General features: G+C 40.6%; 2 long non-coding RNA genes across 4 annotated transcripts in view; one reads left to right on the top strand and one right to left on the bottom strand.

Annotated features, from left to right (window-relative positions):
• Positions 1 to 2,302, top strand: part of LOC144306412 (uncharacterized) — a 29,253-nt gene extending 26,951 nt beyond the window's left edge. The window contains exon 3 of the long non-coding RNA XR_013373526.1: positions 1,792 to 2,302. This is a non-coding gene — a long non-coding RNA (uncharacterized LOC144306412). The remainder of the gene's footprint in view (positions 1 to 1,791) is intronic.
• LOC144306411 (uncharacterized) lies at positions 936 to 25,141 on the bottom strand. 3 transcript variants are annotated; one of them, XR_013373525.1, is made up of 6 exons: positions 24,459 to 25,141; positions 24,224 to 24,335; positions 12,974 to 13,110; positions 12,695 to 12,871; positions 12,000 to 12,019; positions 936 to 1,101 (listed from the first exon to the last, which is right to left on the bottom strand). It is a non-coding gene; the product is annotated as an uncharacterized LOC144306411 (long non-coding RNA). The 3 variants fall into 3 exon arrangements; XR_013373522.1 differs by lacking the exon at positions 12,000 to 12,019 and having other exon boundaries at positions 24,459 to 25,140; XR_013373523.1 differs by lacking the exons at positions 936 to 1,101; positions 12,000 to 12,019 and having other exon boundaries at positions 12,620 to 12,871; positions 24,459 to 25,139.
• Between the last annotated feature and the right edge of the window lie 325 nt (positions 25,142 to 25,466).

Raw genomic sequence — 25,466 nt, 5'->3', positions numbered from 1 at the left:
GAGGAGGCAGGGCTCAAGGGACACTCCCTGGAAAAGGCAAAGAGGTTGTCATGGCCCAGCCCTCAGGAACTGGTAGTGCTAGCCACACAAAGCCATTCTGCCACCCTCCTTCCTTTCTTTCTTCTGGGCTCAGGCTCCCCATCACCTGCTCACCGGGGGAGGCCAACTGCCACTGCTCCTGCCACCCCCTCTGCCTTCCCACTCCTGGGAGACAGCTGCCACCAGAGCTCCACCCTCTCCCTTCACCCAGTAGGGTCCCTGTCTCTTTCTGGGTTGGCAAGAGCGATTTCTCTGGTCTGTCTGCGGGGAAACAGCCGGCCCACCCTGGATTGGGAGACCTCTGGCTCTAAGTGGATGATCTCCCATCTAGACTCATTCTGTGAGCCTGAATTCCTCTCCAGTCCACTTCTGGGCCAGTTCCAGACACAAGCATCGCCTTTATCTGCCTTCCAATGACATCACCTCCCCACGTCCTGAGGGCTTTTCTCCTATTGTTATACTGTCACTGAGCTCTGTCCCAACCCTCACAATGCCACAGTTGGGCAGCATCCTTGAGCTCTTGAAAATATAACAGAAATGTCTTGAAGCAAGAAATCAATATATGGGAAAATAGGTAGGAAAAAGAGCCTCGCAGAATTAGGGAAGGCCCTAGTTGGTTTAATTTTCACTGACCCAGTTTCACTGCTCAAAGCGCGGTACCTAGAGCAAGGGACAGTGACCTCACACACATAAAAACCTCCCCACTGTTCTGTAAAATGTCTTCTATCTTCTGCCACCAATCCATGGTTTATTTAACTACACACGAGTGGGTGACAAAGAGAATTTCCCATGCTAAGATGGCAGTTGAGTCTGCCAGTGACTTAAGACAAGTGATTCTTGTATGTACAATGGGGAAAAAAATCACTGTACTCATTTTTATATGAGAATTTATTGGGGTGGGAGGAAGGAGCTTTGGGTTGGTACATGGGACCAATCCATGCCTGCATGTAACTTCCAGGAATCCAGTGCCTGCAGGTAAGTCCCTGAGCGAGCAGGAGGGGGACATGGATCACCTTTTTCTTAGTTGGACCTCACTTTCCATGACAATGCACACTGCTGAAACTGTGGAAAGAAAGTCTGAATGATTTGAAGAGTTTTAGGTTGACTGATAAAGCTGCAAATTTTACTACGTAACAAGTAAGTGGTGACAGCTCCACCACCATCCCCAGGAGGAGATCAACATGTTCAGCAAGGGCCCCCCAAAAACCCTGACTCAGGAAAGATTACAGAGACTAATCATATCATCTACAGAAAGGCCAAGGTGAGAATGGGAGGGAAGAGCCAGAAAGTCAGACTCTTGTGAGGCTTCCAGAAGCATTACAAGTAGTGAAACACTTGAGCAAAATAACTTTTTAATATGATACCTCTGTGGAACAAAAATTGTTCTTTAGCCCCAAATCTTTGGTAAAGTCTGCTGCCCAAGCAAAAGATTTCTCAGGTGAATATTTTTCTACCTGAGAGCAGAGAGTTTGGGAAAATTAACAAAGAGCCTGAATTCCCCATCCGGGTCAGGGTTACAGGAGCATGGGGTGGTGAGATTGGGAGCCAGAGGTGACTGTGGGTGGGTAAGCCCTCCAACACTTGCATATATCCTGAAGAAGGCATTATTAGACTTCCCGTAATTTGTAGCATAATAAGGCAATCTCATTTAATTCTTAAAGGTCAGGGTTACCCAACTAACATCTGGGTTACATATGTAATGTGAATTGAATTTGCATTGCACTTATGTTGATGCTTCTGATTCTTATACAGGGATAGAAGAGAAAAACATGGCTATTAAAGTGTTCAGATGGATGGTGTTTATCAGTCTACTACACAACGTAAGTACTAGTGCTGTGCCAGGTCCCATGCTCGATGCTCCAGGATGGTGCTTCACCACCTATGATCAAGGCCCAGCCACTGCCATTCCCAATTCTTGCAGACTGATGCATGGCCCTATGCTCATGGCTTGCGTATCATCTGTACAACATGGGACATTCCTCAGTGCAGGAATTCAACAGTACTCAGTCTGGTCTAGATCCTATTCAACCAAGCGAGCCCAGGATACAAGCTTGGATGTAGATGTCACAACAGTGGCACACTGCAGGAAAATTCCTAAATCTTAGTCTCAAATTGCTGTACTTACCTCGTTCCAGTTCCATACGAGTTTGCTGATAGATACTGGTCTGCACTCCAGTTTGAATAGCACCACTCTGAGACATACAGAGAAATATAAAATTCCTGCTCTCACACAAATAAAACAAAATTCCTGCTTTTTAAAAAATATTTTATTTATTTGTTTGAGACGAGTCAAAGAGAGAGAAAGAGGAACAAGCAGACTCCATTGCAGAGCTCGATGGGGCTCGATCCCACGACCCTGAGATCATGACCTGAGCAGAAATCAGGAGTTGGGTGCTCAGCTGGCTGAGCGATCCAGGTGCCCCAAATTCTTGCTTTTTTTGTAATTAAAAAAAAACTCACAAATCTTCTATTAAATTAATAAGCATAGAAGTATGTTCATTATAAGACAAGGCAATCACAAAATTTGCTTACAGGACCAGGATGATTAATTCCAAAATGGATTAATAAATAATACAAATTATGAGTTTTTAAAACAGAGAAATTTAGGGAAACAAGATTAGGAAGGAAAGAAGGAGAATTAGTTTGTGGGATAGAAGAGAAGAGAGGTTTGTGAAGGGGGGAAACCTGAAGGAGGTCTTGAGGGCTGTTTAAGATCAGGATCGTTGTAGAGAAATCCAGAAGCATGTGATTAAAGACATGGAGGTCTCAACTTTCCAAGTGAGTTTAAGGAACAGTAAGCAGATAGAATGGATGGGAAAGGGGAGATGGTGCAGAAACGTAATGGAAAAACAAGCAGAAAAGACAGGTAGGGCTAGAATGTAGAAGACATTAAGTGCCAGAAATACAGAGCTTAGGCTTCATCCTGCATATTTATAGACAACAGAACCAGAAACCAGCATTTTATGATGACTTGTTTAGTCTATAAATTATTCAATAAACACTGCAGGCAGAAGGGACTGTGCGAGATGCTGAGTGACGTGCAGGACATGCTGGGGGCACGCAGATGCAATCTGAGGCCGCAACCCAAGGTTAGGGGATGACTCTAGAGCCTGAACTAGGGCAGTCATGAATAAAGAAGAAATGGGATAAATCCAAGATGATGAATCTGAGAAATCCAAGATGATAAACAAATCCAAGATGATAAATCTGAGATGATAAATCTGAGAAATCCAAGATGATAAACAAATCCAAGATGATAAATCTGAGATGATAAATCTGAGAAATCCAAGATGATAAACAAATCCAAGATGATAAATCTGAGATGATAAATCCGAGAAAAATAAAGGGAGAGGTGTCTTTAATTACTATTTGTGATTGCAAATGAGGACTACCTTCCTCCATGTCCCCTGCCCCCACGGGGCAATTCTCCACCATCCTTCAAAGACTCAGCTCAAATTCACCCCCTCGGCAAAGCCTTCCCTGGTAGGGGTTCTCTACTTTCCCCTATGTGCTCACAGCACACCTCTTCACCAACTAAGTTCAAACTTCTCACTAATAAAGTGAATGAATGAAAAATGAAAGAAGAGTCACAGGTGGTTCTGAAGCTTTCAAGGAAAGGCAATTGGGCAAACGGCTGCATGTGGCACTATTTTTGGCAAGGCTCCTATCAGAACCCACGCCCTAGGAATTACGCTGATAGAACAGTGTCCTGGACTCATGTTGCCCAAACAATAAAGCAAATACTAAATAAAGGTTAAGTTCATATCAGATAACAAAAGTATACACATATATGCACACTTAACCTCTATCTATATAAAAATCACATTTATTATGACATTAGCACATTTCTTCAGTGGAGAAATACTAGGAAAAAGTGGCTAGTTCAATAGCTAAATAGTTTCCTTGTCATGGTAACCCCCCAGCTATTCCTCTGAAGTGATCAGGAGGGGATGGGCAGGGTGTCATCAAGTTACAATGTCACTCTCATGGAGTATATTCATTCATGGACACTGTCTGGGTCAGAGCACTGCAGATACTAAGAGTGAGAAGAGAACTAGAACCATAAGTTATAACAAAACCACAGTCAATGGGGTGGATTTTCTTATAGACCATACTTCTCTATTTATTTTCTCAGAAATAAAGGAAATAAGCATGATCTATACAAAGAAATGAAGTGTTTTACATATATGAATCCATATAATAACCCTTCTTCTAAAATATATTTCTATATACATATATGCATGTATAAACATATACATAATTCACTGGATTCTTAAAATTGAATATTGAACTATGACAAATTGCATTTAAATATTGAAGACTCGTGTTAACATAGCTTTATATTAACACAACGGAAATCTTTTCCTACAAAAAGTGGCAGTTCTCCCAACCCTGGGGGATGAGGGTGGAGGAGAGATGCACTGCAAGGAAGGGGGTAGTGTTGTCTCCTGGGCTGGAGCAGATTTCAAAATGCAAGGAGAGGGCAGAGCTGGGAGCTGACCTTAGAAGTCAAGGGGGCATCCCTGGGTGGCTTAGTGGGTTAGTGCCTGCCTTCAGCCCAGAGTGTGATCCTGGAGACCTGGAATCGAGTCCCACATCGGGCTCTCTGCATGGGGCCTGCTTCTCCCTCTGCCTGTGTCTCTGCTTCTCTCTCCCTCTTTCTTTCACATTCATTCTCATGAATGAATGAATAAAATCTAAAAAAAAAGAAGTCAAGAATGGAGTTCATATAGGTTCACCCACCAAATGGGTACAAAGCCAAGACAAATGCTGGGAACACAGAATGGACCCCCAAAATGAGTAGGGATAAGTCTGGGGCAACCTCTGGAGCTCATTAATAAGCACACGACTTGGCATGGTGTGGTATGATGTGTCATGGAGTGGCACGGTGTGGCACGGCATCGTCTGGAATGGCATAGCATGGTACACTGTGGTATAGTCTGATGTAGTGTAATGTGATATAGTGTGGTGGGGTGTGGCATGGCATAGTGTAGTCGAGGATGGCATGGCACAGTGTGGTACAATCTGGTGTGTCATGGTTGGGTATGGCGTGGTCAGGTGTGGCAGGGCATGGCGTGGCATGTTTCACGGCACGGCATGGAGTGACAATTTGAACCAATATGCAGGAGGACCAGATACAGCATGGACAGTGATATCATAAGAGAGAGGGTGGTTGAGGGCTGAAGTGGAAGAGACAAACAGAACTGCTAACTGCAGGGATGTCCTGTAGGCAACTGGAGAGAGACACGGGAAGAGCACCCAAGGGAAGAGTAAGTCCTGGACAGGTGATGCGAGTCTTCCTCTAGAGGGGACCAGTAACGCCATAGTAACAGGAGGGCCATCCGCGGAGCACCTGTGGGCAGGGATGCGGCCACGTGCTTTACGTTATCTCACCAATCCTCACAGTGACCCTGTATGATAGCACTTGAGAAAGTGAGGCTCAGAGAGGTAAACTACTTTGTCCAAGGTCACACAGCTAACATGTGAACACAGGTTTGTTTGAGTTCCCTCAACAGAGTGTTTTCTAGGGGGATTCACAGGCTTTTGCAGAGGTTTTCAGAAAGTGCTCTACATGCATCCAGGGAAAATAAGGGAATGATTCCAATGATTGCAAACCACCTGTACCAGTTAGCAATAGCAGTTGATGGTAGGTAATAGAAACCCCCAAATGGTGGCTTAAACAAGATAGAGATTTTTTTTTTTGTATATTAGACGCTTTATTTTTTTCATTTAAATTCAATTAATTAACATATAATGTATTATTGGTTTCAAAGATAGAGGTCAGTGATTCATCAGTCTTATATAATACCCAGTGCTCATTACCTCACATGCCCTCCTTAATGCCCATCACCCAGTTACCCCATCTCCCCTCCTCCCCTCCAGTGACCCTCCATTTGTTTCCTATGATTAAGAGTCTCTTATAGTTTGTCTCCCTCTCTGATTTCATCTTGTTTTATTTTTTCCTCTCTTCCCCTATGATCCTGTTTTATTAAATTCCACATATGAGTGAGATCATATGATAATTGTCTTTCTCTGATTGACTTATTTCGCTTAGCATAATATCCTCTAGTTCCATCCATGTCATTGCAAATGGCAAGATTTCATTTTTTGATGGCTGTGTAGTATTTCATCATATATCTATACCAAATCTTCTTTATTCATTCCTCTGTCGATGGACATCTGGGCTCTTTCCATAGTTTTGCTATTGTGGACATTGATGCCATAAACATTGGGGTACAAAACCATTGGGTGGCCTGCTCCAGAGACGACAGTTCACATTGTGCTCCAGGGGAAGCCATTATAGATACCAGCAGCCCTTGGGGCTTGTTTTTCTCCCATGTGACAAGAAATCAGAAAAGGACAGGCCAGGGCTATGTGGCAGTCATGAAAAACTCAGGTTCTGTCTAGATTTTCATTCTATCCTCATGTTCATGTTTACAAGATGGCTGCTTGGACTCCAGCCGTCACACCCATGTTTTAGATAGGAAGAAGGAGAAAGGGCAAAGAACAAAATGAACAGATTGTCTGAGGCAGCACCCTGTACATTGTTTTTCTGAAACCTTGGAAACCCACTTGGTCCCCTTCATTGATACCTTCTTGCTATAAACCATATTCCATCCTCATTTTTACCTAAGATAAGAGGACAGGAAAGGTAGTTTTTTGCACTTGGCATATTACTAACCCCAAAGTGAGATGGGAATTCTGTGCAAGAGAGAAGGGTGCCAGAGATCAACAGAACAAGATCTGCCACCTTGACTTCAGTGACCCAACTACGCCTGGATACTCTACTGCCTAGTGCCAGCAAAATTCACAGAATCAGTCCCAGGCACAAAAAATAAATCCAACCTCTGACTGGAGAATTTCATACTAACTCCAAGAAATATTCGTAGAGAATGTGGATTTCATCAGAACATGGCAACAGGAGACTTTAGAACATTCATGTCCTCATGAAGAGACTGGATAGAGGGAATGTTACAACCACGGTCACAATGTCCTATCGCTAGGACAGGACCATGACTCAACTTTGAGGAATTTGGGCCTTTGTGTCAACGGATGAATCCAGTTAACTGGATTAGGTTCTGAAAGGAATAAACCCTGATAAGGCACTATTCTTCAAGGGGGCATTGCTTATCTGCTCCATGTAGCCTGGACTCCAGAATCCTGGCAGAAATTGTTACTTGGGTACAAGCCAACCAGATCTCCATCTTTCACAATATCCGGAAATGTCCTGTTATGGGTTGTATTTTATCCTCCAAGATTCTTATGTTGAGATCCTAAGCCTCAGTACCTCATGTGGGATTGTGTTTGAAGACACATCCTTAGCGAGGTAATTAAGTTAAAATGAGGTCACGAGGGTGGGTCTTAATCCAACATGACTGGTGTCCTTACAAGAAGAGGAAATGAGGCCACAATACATACAGAGGGAAGACTGTGTGAGGGCAGAGGGGGAGGTCAGCCATCCACAAGCCAGGGAGAGAGGCCTCGGGAGGAAGCAGCCCGGCCAACACTCCGATCCGGGCCCTCCAGCCTCCAGAACTGACAGGAAATAGATGTTGGTTGTTTCATCTACCTGGTCTGTGCTATTCCTTAGGGCAGCCCTAGCAGACTAATTCAGGTTCTCTCACAAAAGAAACCACTAAGACTGATTGAACCTAACATGAAAGAATGAGAACCCACGCCATTGACTGAGGAGTTAACTTAAGCATAATGTTCACCTATCAGGCTACAATTTACGCGCCGTGGAGTCGTCCCTAACTTTTAATCCCTGTCGCTGGGAAATTGGGCCTCCCTGGGGTAAATGCCTCTGTCTTAGTTTGGCTCGGACACATCGATCCTCTCCTTCTGCTTGGTCTTTCTTTGATTCTGGATTTTTAATACCAGTCCCAGAGAGCCCTTTATCTCATCGTCGGCTATTCTTCAAAGCCCCATTTTTTAGTGGAGTTTCCATCAACTCTATTTCTAGACTCTGGTGAAAGCCAGACCTATACGATGCTGAAAGGCACAATGCTTCCCCTTCCTTCCAGGCACCAGCTCCTTGGTGTTCTGGCAGCAGCTGCTTGTTAGCTGGGAAATGGCTTCTCTATTCATGCTCTTTGCTTTGTCCTGTGATGGGGGGGAGGGTAATTGATAGGCGACCCTGAGATTTTGCTGGAAAGAAAGAAACTTCCTCTTTGGATACTGTTACCAGTCAAACAACTTCCCATCATTCCACAGGCTTCCTTGACTCAATTAATACTTCTTATTTGACAATATTACACCCCACCTCCCGTCTGCTTCCCAACTTTGGTATTTAACTATTTCATACTGACGACGTGTAGGCTCCGGGAGCTTTGCCAACTCTTCCTGGCTGGTGGTTTTTGAATCAAAGCAGAGGAGAATTCTGTGAAAGCAGGCCAGAGGGGCATGGCACAGCTCCGGGATCCCCAGAGCCCCACAGCCTCCCCTCTCAGGACATCCCACCTCCACTCTCCCTCACCATGAAGCCTAGGCCTCTTATGTGTCATTTAGTGGGGACGCTGATTAAATAAACAGCTTAATATTAGCAAAAAGAATACATTAGAGAGAGAGCAAATACACCCTGACATAATGGAAAGCAGGATGAACTAAAGAATTATGGATGAAAGCTTGAAAAAAGCTTGCGCAGTCAGGGAGACAACTGACTCTGGGTTTCGGCTCAGGTGGTGATGTCGTGGGGGTCCACGCCCAGTGTGGAGTCAGCTTGAGATGCTCTCTCCCCCTCTCTTTCTCTCTCTAATAAATAAATAAATCTTTAAAGAAAAGAAAGCTGGAAAGTTTTAAAAGTAAATAACTAAATGTTATAGGCTAAATAATAACGTCAAAAGGGTAAAACAGGATTATTCGGTTCTTTTCGATTCAATGTTGCTAATAGAATGCACTGAAGGAGGGTGAAGAGACCAATACAAGAGGGTCCCCTGGAGCAATGGGGCCTGAGGCCAGAGGAACAGCTGGGGGCCCAGGGGTGGAAGCTGGGCGCCTGCCTCCCTCACAGACCAGGCCCGAGGTCCAGGACCACTCGCTATAGGGCAAAAAGCATCCGCCAGCAGTGCGTCTGCCCTGTAGGCTGAGAAGTCTGGGGAGCCCCTTAGCTATTCCAGATGATTTCCCTGTGGCCCAGCCAGCATGTAAATCCAACACCCAGTTGGCAGGCAGGATAATTCCTCCTCAAACAGACAGGCCACCTGCCAGAGTGGGGTGAGCGCTCAGAGGAGCTAACCAAGGAGAATATAAAATCTGCTAATGAGGCCGTTTCTAAACACACAAACTATCTTGGAGAGAAGGGGGGGAAAGACTGTAATTCAACGAACAAATCAGACCTCGGGAAGAAGGATGTGTAAAAATGGTGCTGGGCAGCATTCTGTCCCCAGCTTGTCCCTAACCAGCTGAGGGACTCTGGGCAAGTCAGTTATTTACTATGTGTCACGGTGGCCTCATAAGTAAACGAGGAGAATAAGCCACAGGAGCTCCACGGTCCCTCTCGGCTCCTAGGGCGCTGGGCCCATCTGCTCATTCTCCTCACACCGGGGCTGCTACCTCTGCCTGCCCCACCGTGCACAAGGCAGGCGCTGCTTCCTGCCCTCGGCCCTGGCGTGGCAGCCCAGAGCCTGGCCCGATCTCCAGGAGGGCAGGTTCACCCCTAGGAACCAGCACCAAAGAGCAAGGCCGGAAACCCAAAGCAGGTCAAGCTCCCGGGAGGATGTGCAGGCCTGGGCTGTGCAGGCCTGGGCTGTGGAGGCTGAACTTGACCAGGATTCAGGAAGGGGTCTGCAGGGGCCTTCCATGTGGAGCAGGATGAGGCCAAGGGTGGGAACTACAGGCAAAGCTGAGTTCCAGGACAGGAGGGACCAGGGAAGGGACAAGAATGTTCCAGGTGGTTCTTTGAAGACAGGCTGTCAGGCGCTCCTGCTGAAAGCCCTAACCCCACCCTTGTGGCAGGGGATCCGAGCTCTAACTTAGGTCTACCTGGATGTGGTTGTCACTGAGATGTGCTGCCCACATGCCCTCCGGAGAAGGACTTGCTACCCAGCTGCGGGCAGCATGTCAGCCCACTTGTCGGCTCCTTCGGGGTGGATCCTGAGACTGAACCAGGCAGGGCCGTGAAGGTCTGGCTGTTTCAGATCCACACAGGATGACTTTTGGGGCCTGTGTCATACATGGTTTGGCTTCTCCTTCTGCCCCGTGTGCTGTTTCCTCCCCAAACTCCATCCAGGGCCTGCTTCCCCAAAACCCACGCTGCACTCTTAATAGCTCCATGATGACCCAGGGTCTCCAGATTGCTGGCTGTATCTCCTGGGGCCTCGTCTAGGGACGGGACCTAGGCAGAGGTGTGCTTCAGCTCATTCATATGGGCCGATGAGACTGTGCATGCCTTCCCAACTCAGTGATGGAAGCGCATAGCTTAAAATTGGCCATGGTGGGAATTTTTACACTATGGAAATCACCAAACACTGCAAATCAGGACTTTTTTTCTTTTTCTTTTTTTTTTTTTTCTGGGGAGATGATTGTTAAACATTTACCAGCACACCACTACTTTTGGATAATAATAGCACCGGACTATTCATAGAGACCTACTTTGCTCAATGGCATATCGTGCAGAGAGCAGGAGTTAAGGAAGAGAAAGGAAAATTAGAGAAAATGCAGAGTCAAGTTGCACATGAATTATTTTAGGAGCAGACATTCTGAAGAGGGTTCTTGGATGCCCTGTTCTTATGAGGTATGGGATTGAGCTGGCAGAAACAGAATATAGAAGCCCCAAACATGGGTTGCCTGGGTGGCTCAGTTAGTTGAGCATCTGCCTTCAGCTCAGGTCGTGAACCTGGGGTCCTGGGATCGAGTCCTGCATTGGGCTCCCTGCTCAGCGGGAAGCCTACTTCTCCCTCTCTCCCTTGTTTGTGCTCTCTCGTTCTCACTCTCTCTTTCTCAAATAAATAAAATCTTTACCAAAGAAAATAACCCCCAAATATGGCACCTCTCATCACCTGGAAGAAGTCTGTTCAGGTTCTTGGCATCATGGGTGCAGCTAGGCAAGATCGTCTCTCTAATTCAGGGGCTGAAGACTTTAGCACACGCCTCAAAGGCAGTTTGTGATACCATCTCCTTAGCAGTGTGCAAGGCAGCCACCACCCTACTAAAGACCCTTCCTGCTGTCTTGGCAAGTCACTATCTGCCCTCCACATCCTACTAGTAAGGTGGACACATTATTTCTTTTCTAGTCCCTAACAATTTAGAGAGTCATTGCACACATACCTCCACACACCCTCAGTGTGTCTCCAACTTGGCATCTCATTTTTGAAATATTGCTGACCTATAATCCCAGGTAAGAGCAGTGGAAAGTACTGAACACAATCTCTAGAAAGTATTTTTGTGAGGTATACACACTTATTTGACAAATACATATCCAGTGCCCAATTCAAGGTATTTTGCTCTCATATTCTATGAGTGTAATGAGAGTTACCCTCTGAAGGGGTCTAACTGGTTGGGTCCATATACATGGAAGACAATGAAACTCTGCACTGGAAAAGAGGTAGGAATATATTTACTGTCCTTTAAGTGTAGAGAACATGTTTCCATTAAGCTAATAATTCACCTCTAAGCGAATTATTCATAGGGAAGTGATTCACCCATTTTCTGATGGTTGGTTCAGATATTGCTCATAGTGGAAACATCATAGATACTTGTTAAATGAATAAATGAGCCAACCTTGACTTTCAGATAAACAAGAGATGATTAATTCTGCCTTAGGATATGTAAAATATGTAAAGACTTAAAAGGTAGCCAAAGAGAGACCATACGTATGAGCAGAGAGCACACACATTGACAGAGAAAACGTGTATGTTAAGAAAAACAGGAAGCCTGCCAGGGAATCACATCAGATCTGGAAAGAAGATGCACTTATCCGCTCAGCTGGACCACTTAAAGGTGACATGGTAGGATGGACTTACCTTGTTTCCAATAACGTTTCCTTGAAAGGAAAAAAAAAAAAAAAACCAAGGATAAAGCATCTAAACCTCCTTGAAAGTGGGAAGATGCAAATTCTAAATTAAGGTGTCCCACAATTACATATAAAATATTTCACAGAAACCTAAACATCAGGCTCCTTATTTTTAGAACCTCAAATATCCAAGAAAGAATTCTTTAGTCATTGAGTGAATGGTAGACTGTAGGAAATGAAAGGAAAGTCGTAGTAGAGGAAACCTGAAGGAAGAAGGTGATGTTGTCATTATGGACAATATTTCAAAAGTTAGCCACATTTTCCTTCCAGGACTCTAACTTCTTCAGAGGAGTGTCCTTTACCCTTGTGGGGAGATAGACAAGAAACAAAGAAACCTTGTGCTTTGAGAATCCTGCCAAGGGGTCCAGTGGACAGGTGACCCTGGCCTCTCAGTCCTGCAGCTTCTAACATTCAGGTGGATCTGGGCTGCCCCACTTGGGTCTTGCCAAATGGAGAAATCCATTGTATCCAGCAGGACTGCAGCAATTCTGGTGTTTAAAGCCTCCTCCAGAAAAACCTTTGCACTAGCCAAGTTCTTGAACTCAGGAGGGAAAGCAAAGAAGACCCATATATTAAGGAAAAAATGTTCTATTTTTCCACTGAGAAGGAAGTTGGTAAATTTGAAAATAAAGTATAAGAGGGCACCTGAGTGGCTCAGTCAGTTGAGCGGCCGATCTTGGTTTTGGCTCAGATCAGGAACGGTCTTGCAGTCATGGCACTGAACCCCCACGTTCAGCTCTGTGCTCAGCTTGGAGTCTGCTTCAAAATCTCTTTCCTTCTCCCTCCCACTCTCTCTTTCTTTCTCTCTCAACTAAATAAAATCTTAAGAAAAAAAAAAAAGTATAAGAGCAAGTAATTCAGGAGCCCAGCCTGGGAAAGAGCATGGTGAATCCCATGGAATAACAAAACCACCCAGCTCCTTACTGGGTCAGGCCAAGGTCCTCTTGCTTTCCCTCCATTCTCTCCAGCCTCATGGCATGTGAGGGCTATAGATGGTCCACGAGGTTCTTTGTATTTCATTTCCCAGAGAAAAAGCTTGAAAATTGGACCTTTCTAGCAGGCTGAAAACAGACAATGAAGGAAGGTAAGAGGAAAGGTAGGGGTTGCTGGTTCTCTGGCTTTTTACAGCCTTCCAACTGGAATGAAGCAGTGGGTGGAGTTGGGACGTACTAAAATACAAAGGAAGGGATCTTCGAAACTATCTGCAAAGAGGGGTTTGTAAACTTGAGGTTATCTGGAGCATGCACAATCATCCTTTTTATCTGGTTTTACAGCTGTTCCTGGGCCAGCAGAGTCCCCAGTACACCTCCACACCCCCAAGTCCCCATCCAAGACCTCCTTTTGTCATTTCAAATGAACTTTCCTCTCCTTGAGTAGAGGGAGGAAAGTGGCAGGATGGGACCAGAAGAAAATGTTACCTTGGCCAGGGATTTATCCCCAAAAAGAGTCAATGACATACACAGAGCTAAAACTAGAAGGATGTGAAAGACTCAACCAAAATAGCCATCAATCAGGGTTCAGTTCAAAAATGGTTAAAAATCCATATGATGAAATGTGATGTAGCCATTATGCTTGACATTGAGGCTTATATATTAATGTCACCATGTGCTATTAGGTTAGCAAGTAGCAGGGCATTATGGCTCCATTTTTGTAAAACAAGCATATAAATATAAATAGAATTTTGAATGTTGAGCTAATAGTAGCTTAACTCTGATTACCCCCTTATTATAAGTAATTCATTTATATATATAGTATACTGGAGACCTTGTACTGAGAAAGAGAAATTGTTCCAGTAAATCAAGTACTTCATCTGCACAGAGAAAACCATTGCCCTGAGAATAGTTAACCCAGGAGTTTCCAGATTCCTCCAGGGTGGAAACCCAACCTTGATGAGTTCTGAGACTCCCCCATTGGCAGGAACTGGGCAGGGGGTGGAGTGGACAGGGCAACCTTGTGGTTGGAGAGAGGACAGGTGCAGCAGACACAAGCTCAACCTGTAAGTATGAGTTTCCTTCACACTGCCACTTTAATGCCAAGCTTCTAAGGTTGGTTCTTATTCTACAAATTAAGGGAAAAAAGGGCTAACAAAAGAAAAATACTTAGGTAAATTAAGAAATACAAGGTAGGAAGTTTAGAGAGGGATTTTCAAAGGTTAGAGGAAAAAAACTTGTGAAAGGACTAAAACGTTTTAATGGAATTATTATTTTTTAAAAATGAGTTTAAAATAATGAGCTGAAATAGAGGGAAAACAGAAGTCAATGAGATTTAGTTGTTAAAAACACAAAAGTAAGCATTGAAAGCTAAAAATCATTGAGATAATATGTTTGTAGTGTAAAAGCAGATACTTTTGAGGATAAAGAACAATAATAAAAATACAAAAGCTATAAAAGTAAAAAAGGATTTCTGGAAAATGTCCTTAAAGCAAAATAAAAGCAAAAGTCTTGAAAATTAAAGGTGGGAGAAGGGGAGAAGGAAAATATAGAAGGAATTATTTAAGCATAAATTGGGATAATAAAACAAGCTGCTACTTTAGCAAGGTAACAAGCTAACTGCAGTTAAGTAGAAATCCACACTGTCCCCTTGGTAATTTCTATTGTGATTTCCTCTTTTATGGTTTACAAATACATGAGTTTACCTCTTGTCATATATTCTTTTTATTGTGTATTTCTAAATAAATTGCATTATAGTCAGAGATTATGATTGTGTTATTAACGGTGTCAATTTTTATAAATGTTCAAAGTGTGCTGGAAAATAATGTACAATATCTCTATTAGGTGTAGGAATTATGCATCTTACTATCTAATTAAACCATTTTTTAATTGTGCTGTTGAAATCCTTTATATATTTATTTTTTATCAAGTTATCTTTCATTTTCCTTATACATTTTCCTTGTAATTCTTTTAGTGTTGTTTTATATGTTGACATGTATTGTTAAGAACATACAAATTTCTGATTATCATCTGTTGCAGAATTGTTCTTTTCTTTTTGTGAATGTTCCTTTTTATCCCTGTAAATGAATCTTTGTTCTAAAATTCATCTGCCAGTTTAATTTTTCCAATTAGTTTTTTCAGTGTAAATTTTTACTATTATGTTATTTTTTAAGTATGCCTCTTGTTAATAGCACAAAGTGTAATTTAATTTTTAAAAATCAAATTTGAAAGTCTATGTCTTTTAAAAGGCCTACAACTTTTTACATTTACTGTAATTACTGATCCCTTTAAACATATTTCTACCACTTTATTCCATGTTTTTTCACTTGCTTCTTTTTTTCTCCTTTTCTAACTTCCCCTAAATTTTGTTAATGTTTACTTTATTCCTTCTGAGTCTTTTGCTGCTTTGGAAGGATATGTTGTGTTCTGTTGTTTTATTTGCATTTTTCAATTTTTAACTATCATAATTAATCATAAATAAGGAAGTTAAAAAATTGTCTTTCTTCTTCTTTCAAACATGACAAGAAATGCTTCAACTACCCACTGAAAATATTCTTCCTTATGGTTATTGTTTAGAATTTGAGTTACACTGCCTTTTTAAACATACACACAAAAATTAGATTTTCTTCTCATTGATTTCCTTTGGTAAAATATATTTTATTAAAGATTTATGTTCACCATTGCTTCTAAGATCCTGCCCTTCCTTCTGGGTTTATTTTTCCTCTATTGAAATACATCTTCATTAGTTCTTCCAGGGAGAATCTTTAGGTGGTGAACTCATTTAATCTTTGTCTAAAAATTTATTTACCCTCTTGCATAAATAGTTTAGTGAAGTATAGAATTCTAGGTTGTCTATTTTCCATTTACCTTTGAAAATATTATTCCAGTGTCTCCTATCATCTATTGTGGTTAAGTAGATGTCTTATGTATTCAAGGTATTGTTTTCATAGATTTACTGTTTATTTTTTTCTAATAGCCTTTAACATTTTATCCTTATACTTGATATTCAGTGTTTCATTATAGTACTTCCAGGTATGCAATTACTTTTATTGATTCAGTTTACACTTTTAATCTGAAAACCAATGGCTTTCTTCAGCTTTGAAAAATTACCATCAATGTATCTTCAAATTTTGATGTTCACCATTGAGCCAATTCTTGCCTTCTTCTAGAGCTCCTACTATATGATTATTGAGGTCCCTCGGACTCCCTTCTGTAACTTCTAACTGCTCTTTCATGTGTTTCTTTTTTCTCTTCATACTGCATTCTAGTGATATTTCCAGTTCATCAATTTTCTCAAGTGGATGGTAGAGTTTATTTCATTTATTGTGTTTTTAAATTTCACTTATTGTTTTTACTTGAGGATTTCTGGGGGTTTTTTCCATATTCACCTACTGATGTTTTATTTCTGCTTATTTTCGTTATTTCTTATTCACCTTTTATCTAAGTTTTCTTTCCTTGATTCTCTTTGAGTATCCACAGATGTAATGGCTTAACACAACAGTGACTATTTTTAGTTAGCAGTCCTATGTAGGGGAACAGGATGGTAAGCCAGTTTTCCTCTAAAAAATCATTGAAGGATCCAGCTCTGCCTTTTCTACATGTTCTTGCTCCCAAGGTTACGATGGATGTCTCTATCCCAATCAGCTTGTACATGGAAAAAAAATTTTAGAGGAGTGCTTGTGGGAAGTTTTTGTGGGCCAGATATGCAAATAGCAGACCTCATTTCTCCTAGCACTTCTTTGGCTCATAAGGCCACAATTAACTGCAAGGATGGCTAATAAATGCTCTCTAGCTATCTGTTTAATAAGAAAAGGAAGTGGAATCAGAAAGAAATAGAACATTTGAACAGATTGATTACCAGCAATGAAAATGAATCTGTAGTCAAAAACTCCCAACAAACGAAAGTTCAGGACTAGAGGGCTTCACAGATGAATTCTACTAAACATTTAAAGAAGAGTTAATACCTATTCTTCTCAAACTATTCCAAAAAAAAAAACAAAAAGAAAAACTTCCAAATTCATTCTACAAGGCCAGCATTACCCTGACACCAAAAACCACGTAAAGATAACTACAAAGAAAGAGAACTACAGGACAATATCTCTGATAAACATAGATGCAAAAATCCTCTACAAAATATCAGCAAACCACATCCAACAATGTATTTATTTATAAATCATTCACCACAATCAAGTGAGATTTATTCCTGGGATGCAAAGGTGTTTAATATTCACAAATCACTCAACATGATACATCACATCACTAAGAAAAATGGTAAGAACCAAACAATCATTTCAACAGATGCAGAAAAAGTATTTGACAAAGTACACCATCCATTCCTGATAAAAACTCTCAACAAAGTAGGTTTAGAGTAACATGTCTCAACACAGTAAAGGTCATATATGAAAAACCCACAGCTAACATCATACTCAATGGGGGAAAACTGAGAACTTCTCCTCTAAGATCAGGAGCAAGACAAGGACGTCCACTCATATCACTTTTATTTTACATAGTCCCGGAAGGTCTAGCCACAGCTATTGGACAACAAAATAAAATAAAAGGCATCCAAATTGGTAAGAAAGAAATAAAACTTTCACTATTTGCAGATAACATGATACTCTATGGAGAAAACCCTAAAGACTCCACCAAAAAACTACTAGAACTGATAAACAAATTCAATAAGGTCACAGGATACAAAATCAATATACAGAAATTTGTTGCATTTCTATACACAAATAATGACGTAGCATAATGAGTTTTTTTTTAAAAATTGGGCAAAAGCACCAAAAATAATAAAATACCTAGGAATAAACTCAACCAAGGAGGTGAGAGACCTGTACTCTGAAAGTTATAAGATGTTGATGTAAGAAATTAAAGATGATACAAGCAAATGGAAAGATATTCCATTTCATGGATTGGGAAAAAATATTGTTAAAATGTACATTCTACTCTAAGCAATCTACAGATTTAATGTAATACATATCAAAATGCCAAGAGCATTTTTCATAGAACCAAAACAAATAATTCTAAACTTTGTATGGTACCACAAAAGACCCCAAATAACTAAAGCCATCTTGAAAAAGAACAAAGCTGGGTATCACAGACCCAGATTTCAAGATATACTGCAAAGCTATTGTAATCAAAACAGTGTTATACTGGCAGAAAAATAGATACATAGATCAATGGAATAGAATAGAGAACCCAGAAATAAACCCATGATTATATAGTCAATTAATTTTTGACAATGGAAGTAAGAATATGCAAGGAGAAAAAGACAGTCTCTTCAACAAATGGTGTTGGGAAAGCTGGACAGTTACATGCAAAAGAATGAAACTGGACTACTTTCTTTCTTACACCATACACAAAAATAAACTAAAAATGGATTAAGGACCTAAATGTGAGAGCTGAAGTCATAAAAATCCTTGAAGAGCATAGGCAGTAATTTCTCTGACGTTGATCATAACAACATTTTTCTAGATGTGTCTCCTAAGGCAAAGGAAGCCAAAACAAAAATAAACTATTGGGACTACATCAAAATAAAGACCTTCTACACAGCAAAAGAAATAATCAACAAAACTAGATGACAATCTACTGAATGAAAGAGGATACTTGCAAATGACATATCTGAAATATATATATATATAATTTATGCAACTTGGGACATGTGGATAGCTCAGTTGGTTGAGTGTCCTACTCTCAATTTCAGCTCAAGTCATGATCTCAGGGTTGTGAAATGGAGCCCTGTGTCAGGAAGTCTGCTTGAGATTCTCTCTCTCCCTCTGCCCCTCCCCACCCACTCTCTCTCTCAAATAAATAAAATAATCTTTAAAAAAAGAAATTATGCAACTTAACACCAAAAAAACCCAAGTAACCAAATTTAAAAATGGGCAGAAGACATGAACAGACATTTCTCCAAAGATAACCACATGGCCAACAAACACATGAAAAATGCTCAACATCCATCATTATCAGAGAAATGTAAATCACAATGAGATATTACTTCATACATGTCAGAATGGCTAAAATTAAAAAAAAAAACAAGAGTTGGCAAGGATGTGAAGAAAAAAGAATCTTTGTACACTGTTGATGGGAATGCAAACTGGTATAGCCACTGGAAAACTGCAAAATTAAAGAATAGAATTATCATATGATCTAGTAATTCCAATACTGAATATTTACCCAAAGAATATGAAAACACTAATTCAAAAAGATATATGTTCCCCTATGTGTATTGCAGCATTATTTACAGTAACCAAATTATGGAAGGATCCCAAGAGTCCATTGATAAATGAATGGATAAAGAAAAGGTAGTATACATTTATAAAGGAATATTCCTCAGCCATAAAAAAAAGAATGAAATCTTGCCATCTGAAACAACATGGATGGATCTAGAGAGTATAAGGCTCAGTGAAATAAGTCAATCAGAGAAAGGCAACTACCATATGATTTTGCTCATGTGGAATTTAAGAAACAAAACAAATGAACAAAGGAAAAAGAGACAAACCATTAAAACAGCCTCTTAACTATAGAGAACAAACTGATGGTTCCCAGAGGGGAGGTGGGTGGGGGGATGGGTGAAGTAGGTGATGGGGATTAAGAGTGCACTTGATGAGCACTGAGTAATGTATAGAATTGTTGAATCACTACATTGTACCCCTGAAACTAGTATAATATACTATGTTAACTCTACTGGAATTTTTAAAATGGGATGGGGTGTATTTTGATTAGCTAAGTAGTCTTCTATTATTATCGTTTTGTCTAGAATGAGTTAAACTCCCAATAGCTTCTTTTGTTGGTAGTCTTCCTTAGTGTTCATTTTCAATCTGTTTAGGAACTTTAGTTTGTATGCTCATCTTGAATGGAAGTGTCTGTCTCCTTTCCTCTCCTCTCTTCTCTTCCTTCTCTTCCTGTTTAGCAGTTTGATGGTACCTCTATGTGCCCCTCTCTAAGGTCTCTCAAACTAGAACCAGATATTATATTGGTGGCTCAAGACTTCCATGTTACAGAGAATGAAATATCTCAGATTAAGTTATTGTGGCAGCAGGTTATTTGACCCAGGTCCTGGTTACAAGATTGGGTCTGCTTCCTCTTACCTCTCTGCTATTTGTATAAGTCAGGGGCTCCAAAGCAGAATAAGTAATCAGTGGTAAGTTCCACCAACCTCTATCAATATAGGGGGAGCCCCATTCCAGCACCTAATTTCATGCAATGTGCCTAGCCCAGACCCCCTGCCCCAAGTGAAGTTCTTTTAGTGCCCATAACTTTGCAAAATATAAATTCCCATCCATTTTACCTACTTCAAGATTTAAGCCCAGAAGGCCCATGACCAGCACGTCCCTCTGAGTTGTGTTCCTGTTACACTTTTAGACCATGAAAATTTTGTATTATTTTCAAATGACTATAATTTGTTAAGGTCTTCTTTTTGTGTGATATCTATCACTGATAAGTGATCTTTTTTTGAGAAGATTTATTGTGGGAATAGTAAATTTACAATGTTATTTGCACCTTGCTAAAAGAAAAACAAAAGAGAGGAGGAATATAAAAGATGAGTGGAAATTAACTAAAAGTGGACAAGCAGTGTGAGTTAGCCCCATGGGTTTCCCTGTAGGTCACTTGCCATTTTAATGTCCTGCATTCACGGAGAAGTAAAAGGCACAGTTAACATGGTGCATTGACTCCTAAGTCCAGAGGATGCTCTTCAATTCACAGGTGTCTCAGCTTTTACCTCTAAGGACAGGGGATTGTCTATATACAAACTTATTCCCAGAACAGAATAAGTGATCATTATTCTTGACCCTGTAAGCTTCCTGATAAACATATTGATGATCAGTATCCAGTGTAAAGTGTCAGTATAGCATGGTGGGTGAGTGAGAGCATGGACTTTGGGTCCAGATAGCCTGGGTACAGTGACCTCTGAGAGCTTGGGCAGGGCAGAAAACCTCTGAGCCTTCACTCTCTCATCTGCAAAATAAGGATAATAATAGTATCTTCCTCAAAGTTTTATTTGCCTTAAATGAGTAAATATTTGCAAAGTGACTAACACATAGCAAGTGCTATATAAGTATGTGCCAAATTAAAATATATACATTGCAGGACTTCCTTCATTATCTGCTTATCTTATCCACTTTCAACCACAACGATTAACTGGTAGAAATCAGTATCTTTAATTCAGACCTTCACCAGAACCCCAGCTACTTAGTTCCCACTGCCTATTGGCTATCTCTATTTGGTTGTTCCACTAACACAGCAAGCTCAGTGAGCCAAAAACTAAATTACCTTGCCTGATGATCTGCCTCTCTTCTCATGCTCCCTTCATGCTCACTGGTTTCACCATACACATTAGAAGAAACCTGGAAGTCCTCCCAGAGGGCACTCTTCACTTCACTTCTCCATTTTCCCAGCTTCCTTGTTCCCCCGACACACACCACTCCCCACTTCCAATAAGACCAAACCTTGACCACTGTTCCCCTTCCATCCCCAGTCTCCATTTCTATCCCCTCTACTACCTACTGCCTTGGTCCCAGCTCTCTGCAAGTTTCTTAGGAAAGAAGAGAGGAGAATGGATGCTGACTTCACAATAGTAGTGCCCACTAAAGAGCAGAACAAACACATTCCTGTTACTAAAAACAAACAACTCTCATCCCAGCAACCATGTCACACTGAAGGCAGGTCTCTCATATCATCTTTCCAATGATGGAAAGCATAGTTCTTTGGTGCTGGAGCCAAGGGGCAATGGTGTCTGACTGCTGAGAAAAGACCAATAATGTGAACAGCCACCATGAACAAGAAACTATGTGAACAAGGATTTTGGAGTAAAGCCCAGTCAGGGCAGAATAAATATATTCTGAAATCACAGCCTATCTCAGTCCCCCTCCCTTTCCTTTTCCCAGTATAATTATTTGAATTAAAGAGTATGTGAATTTAAAATGTTAAAGATGTAGACAAATTTTGCTATCAAAGTGTTGGATAAATTTTCACTCCCACCAAAGTGGTGATAGATGCAAGTTCCTCCAAACCGGGGCCATCCGGGCCAACACCGGCTATTATTGGACTTAAATTTTTGCCAATTTGACAAGTAAAATCTGCACACTATGTTGTTTTGATTTGCATTTCTTTAATTATGAATAAAGTTGAACATCTTTTCATATGGTTAAAAGTCACTTTCGTTTTTTCTTTGCATGCCTACTTACACGCTCTGTCCATTTTTGGCTATTGAATGGATGATTCTGTTTCTTACTCATTTGTGAGAGCTCTTTCTATATTAAGACAATTAACTCTTTGCGATATGAATTGCAAATATTTTTCCCATTTTGTCTTTTCCCCCCTTTTTTTGGGTAGATTTCTCAAGACAATATTTTTTTGTTTCTACATTATAAAATATATCAATCTTTTTCTTTATGATGCATGGATATTTTGTTTTTCTTGCTTAGAGCTTTAATGACTTGAGGGATTGAAGTCTACATAAAGAGTGTTACTAGTAACTGCTGTCTCTCCTCTTCCTCAGCCCGTCCAAGCACTCTGGCTTCTATCCCCAGGAGCTGAACACCTCCTTCAGCAGGGTTGACACTCAGTTGAGGCCTTTTATGATCATCCCTTTGTCATAAACTTAAAATTCATCATATGCCAGGTACTGTTTTGGCTCTGAAGATAGTAAGATTCAGAGGTAAAGAAGATCTAGCTCCCACCCTCCAGGAGCTCTGTTGGGTCATGTGAACAAATACATTGCATAAATTAAAGTTTGCACAGGGTAAAATAGGGCCAAAATAGAACATAACAAAACCAGCTAAGGGAATTTTATAAAAGTGATTTGATTTGAGCCCTGAAAGTAGAACAGGAGTTTCCACTAGGTAAAGCATACGTAGAATGAAGAAGGGAATTGCAGACAGATAGACCGTCTGAGTGTAGCAGATGACTACAGCAATGGGAAACTTATTACATATGGGGGATTAGTCAAATAAACTAGCATAACAAGAATTGTGGGAGCCAAGTTTCTTACTGTTGGAATAAGGCATTACAAATGTGGAAAGAGAGAAACTAGTTTGAACCCTGTGCTCTTGTTTTGGAATTGAAGACATTAGTGTGAACTGGAGATATACATAGAAATAGAGATTGAGAGGTAGATAGGGATACATACCACCATAAAGAGATACTTAACTATATACAGAAATACACATCTCAAAGTTGAAGTAAATACAGGTGTAAATGCAAGTATATATACCAGGTCCATTCTTTTGTCCTGTCTGCTAAGAGAATCTAGATGCCTTGACACCCGGTAGCATAAGAACACTTAATATCTAAATTGTGGCTTCTAAACATCATCCTGCACTGAATGGAGCCAGGGTTTCTTGGAGAAATGACTGATATGATGACTCAAGCAGAGAAAGGACAAGAATGAGTCTGGAATATCTTTTTCTATCAGAAGGAAGAGAAGTGCCCCCCAAATTAGTGTATGTTTCAAAAGGACACAGAAGCCAGCTTAATGAGGCAAACACTGACCAAATCAGGGATAATCTGATCATAAAAATAAATAGCGGAAGTTACATATCATCGACCATTAAATAAAATAGAATCTCATGAATCCATACTGACATTATATATATAAAGTGCTGAAATTTATATATAGATATTTATATATAAAATTTATATATATGTATGCTGAAATTTTGATGTGAAAGTATACATTCATATTGTCTCAAAGTACTTCCCTACAAAATATGAATTAAAATTCCAATAGGAAATGGAGTAATTCTGCAGTGGAAAAGTCTGGCAGATAATGACTTTAATCAAGTGATCAAAATAAGCTTTTCCAATGATTAAACAAATTGAAATCATGTGCCAGATGATAGGATGCAAGGAGACAAATACAGTATCATCTTCTGCCAAAGATGCAAAATCCGAATCCAGTCATGAGGAAACATCAGATAAACTCAAATTGAGGGACATTCTACAAAATCACTGGGCTCTTCTCTTTTAAAATGCCTAAGTCACAAAAGTCAAGGATTCTTTAAAGGACATTATTGGGATGAGTAGGAAGACTTGAATGGAGTCTGTGGGTGAGAATTCTTTGTTCATAAGAAATATGCATTAAATCATTCTGGTAGATGGAACTTCAGGTGACCAATTACTCTTAAATAGTTCAGAAAAAAAGGCTTTGTCCTGTTTTGCCACTTTTCTATAAATTTAAGATTGTCTCAAGAACAAAAAATGTAAATAAAAGAAAAACATGAAAATGTTTGTCTTAAGATACCAGATCATTGCAGGAGACTTCTAGAAAAGTTGTTTCTCCTCCTGAATAGATTCTTTCTCTTCTGGATAATGTTAGGCATTGAGGTGAAATCCGGAGCAGTGTCACTACAGGCCTGAGAAAAAAGCAGAGCCAAGAGGAACCAGATACATGCGTCCAGAGCCACTGGATTAAGTCAGGGCAGTACCCAGCCTTCCTCCTGACCCTTCCAGTTACAAGTATCATTAAAATTCCTTACCATTTAAGCTAGTTGTGTGAGGTTTTCAATTATTTGCCACCAAAATCTTCCTGACCTATTCACGGTCATTGAAAAAGGATTCCAATGTTCTCCAACAATGAACCCCACTCCTAGTCTAACAAATACTTCCCATTTATAAAATACTTAAGTGGAAATCTTGCTCGTGGATAAGTAAAGTGGATCCCATTTACTAACAGGAAATGTGTGCATTGAGTATCTTCTAGAGCCTGTGACTTTTAGATTTCAAGTAACAAGTAGACTAGGGAGTAAAGGAACATGCTTAGTTTGTCATAGTAGGGCACCTCAGTAAGACAAGAACAAATGCCAAGTGGAGTAGTCATGTAACTGAGTTGAAGACAGTCTAAGAGAATTTCTACAAATCTGCAGAAAATTTCCCCCTTATTTCCTTTTCTACTTAATCACCTTATTTAATTCTATGGAAATGTCTATTAATTCTACTCCTCTGGTAACATCTTACCCTTCTTTCCTAAGAAACTTTGAATAACTCACCATTACCTAAAAGATAAAATCATGACACTCGAGATCCTTCCTAAGCAGATCCCTTCACATCTGTCCTCTCTTTCTCAATATACCTTATTCTCCAGCTATGCTGTTCACATGAGGCTATGCTATATACTAGATGTTGTGTCCCCCTCTCCCCCACCCCCAACAAAATACACATGTTGAAATCCTAGTCTCCACTGTGATGGTATTCAGAGGTGGGGCCTTTGGGAGGTGATTAGGTCATAAGGGCGGAGACCTCATGAATGGGGCTAGTGCCCTTAGAGAGTACCTTTGCCCCAATCTGCCATGTGAGGGCACAGCAAAAAGACAGCGTTCTATGAACCAGGAAACAAACTTCACCAGACATTGAATGTGTTGGCACCTTGATCTTGGACTTCCCAGCCTCTAGAGCTATGAGAAAGAAATTTTGGTCCTTTATAAGCCACCCAGTATATGATATTTTTGTTATAGCCTGAACAGACTAAGACAGGCTTCATTCCACTG

The sequence above is a fragment of the Canis aureus genome, chromosome 37, assembly GCF_053574225.1.
Source record: "Canis aureus isolate CA01 chromosome 37, VMU_Caureus_v.1.0, whole genome shotgun sequence".
Classification (NCBI taxonomy): Eukaryota; Metazoa; Chordata; class Mammalia; order Carnivora; family Canidae; genus Canis; species Canis aureus.
This window is presented reverse-complemented; position numbering and strand designations above follow the sequence as displayed.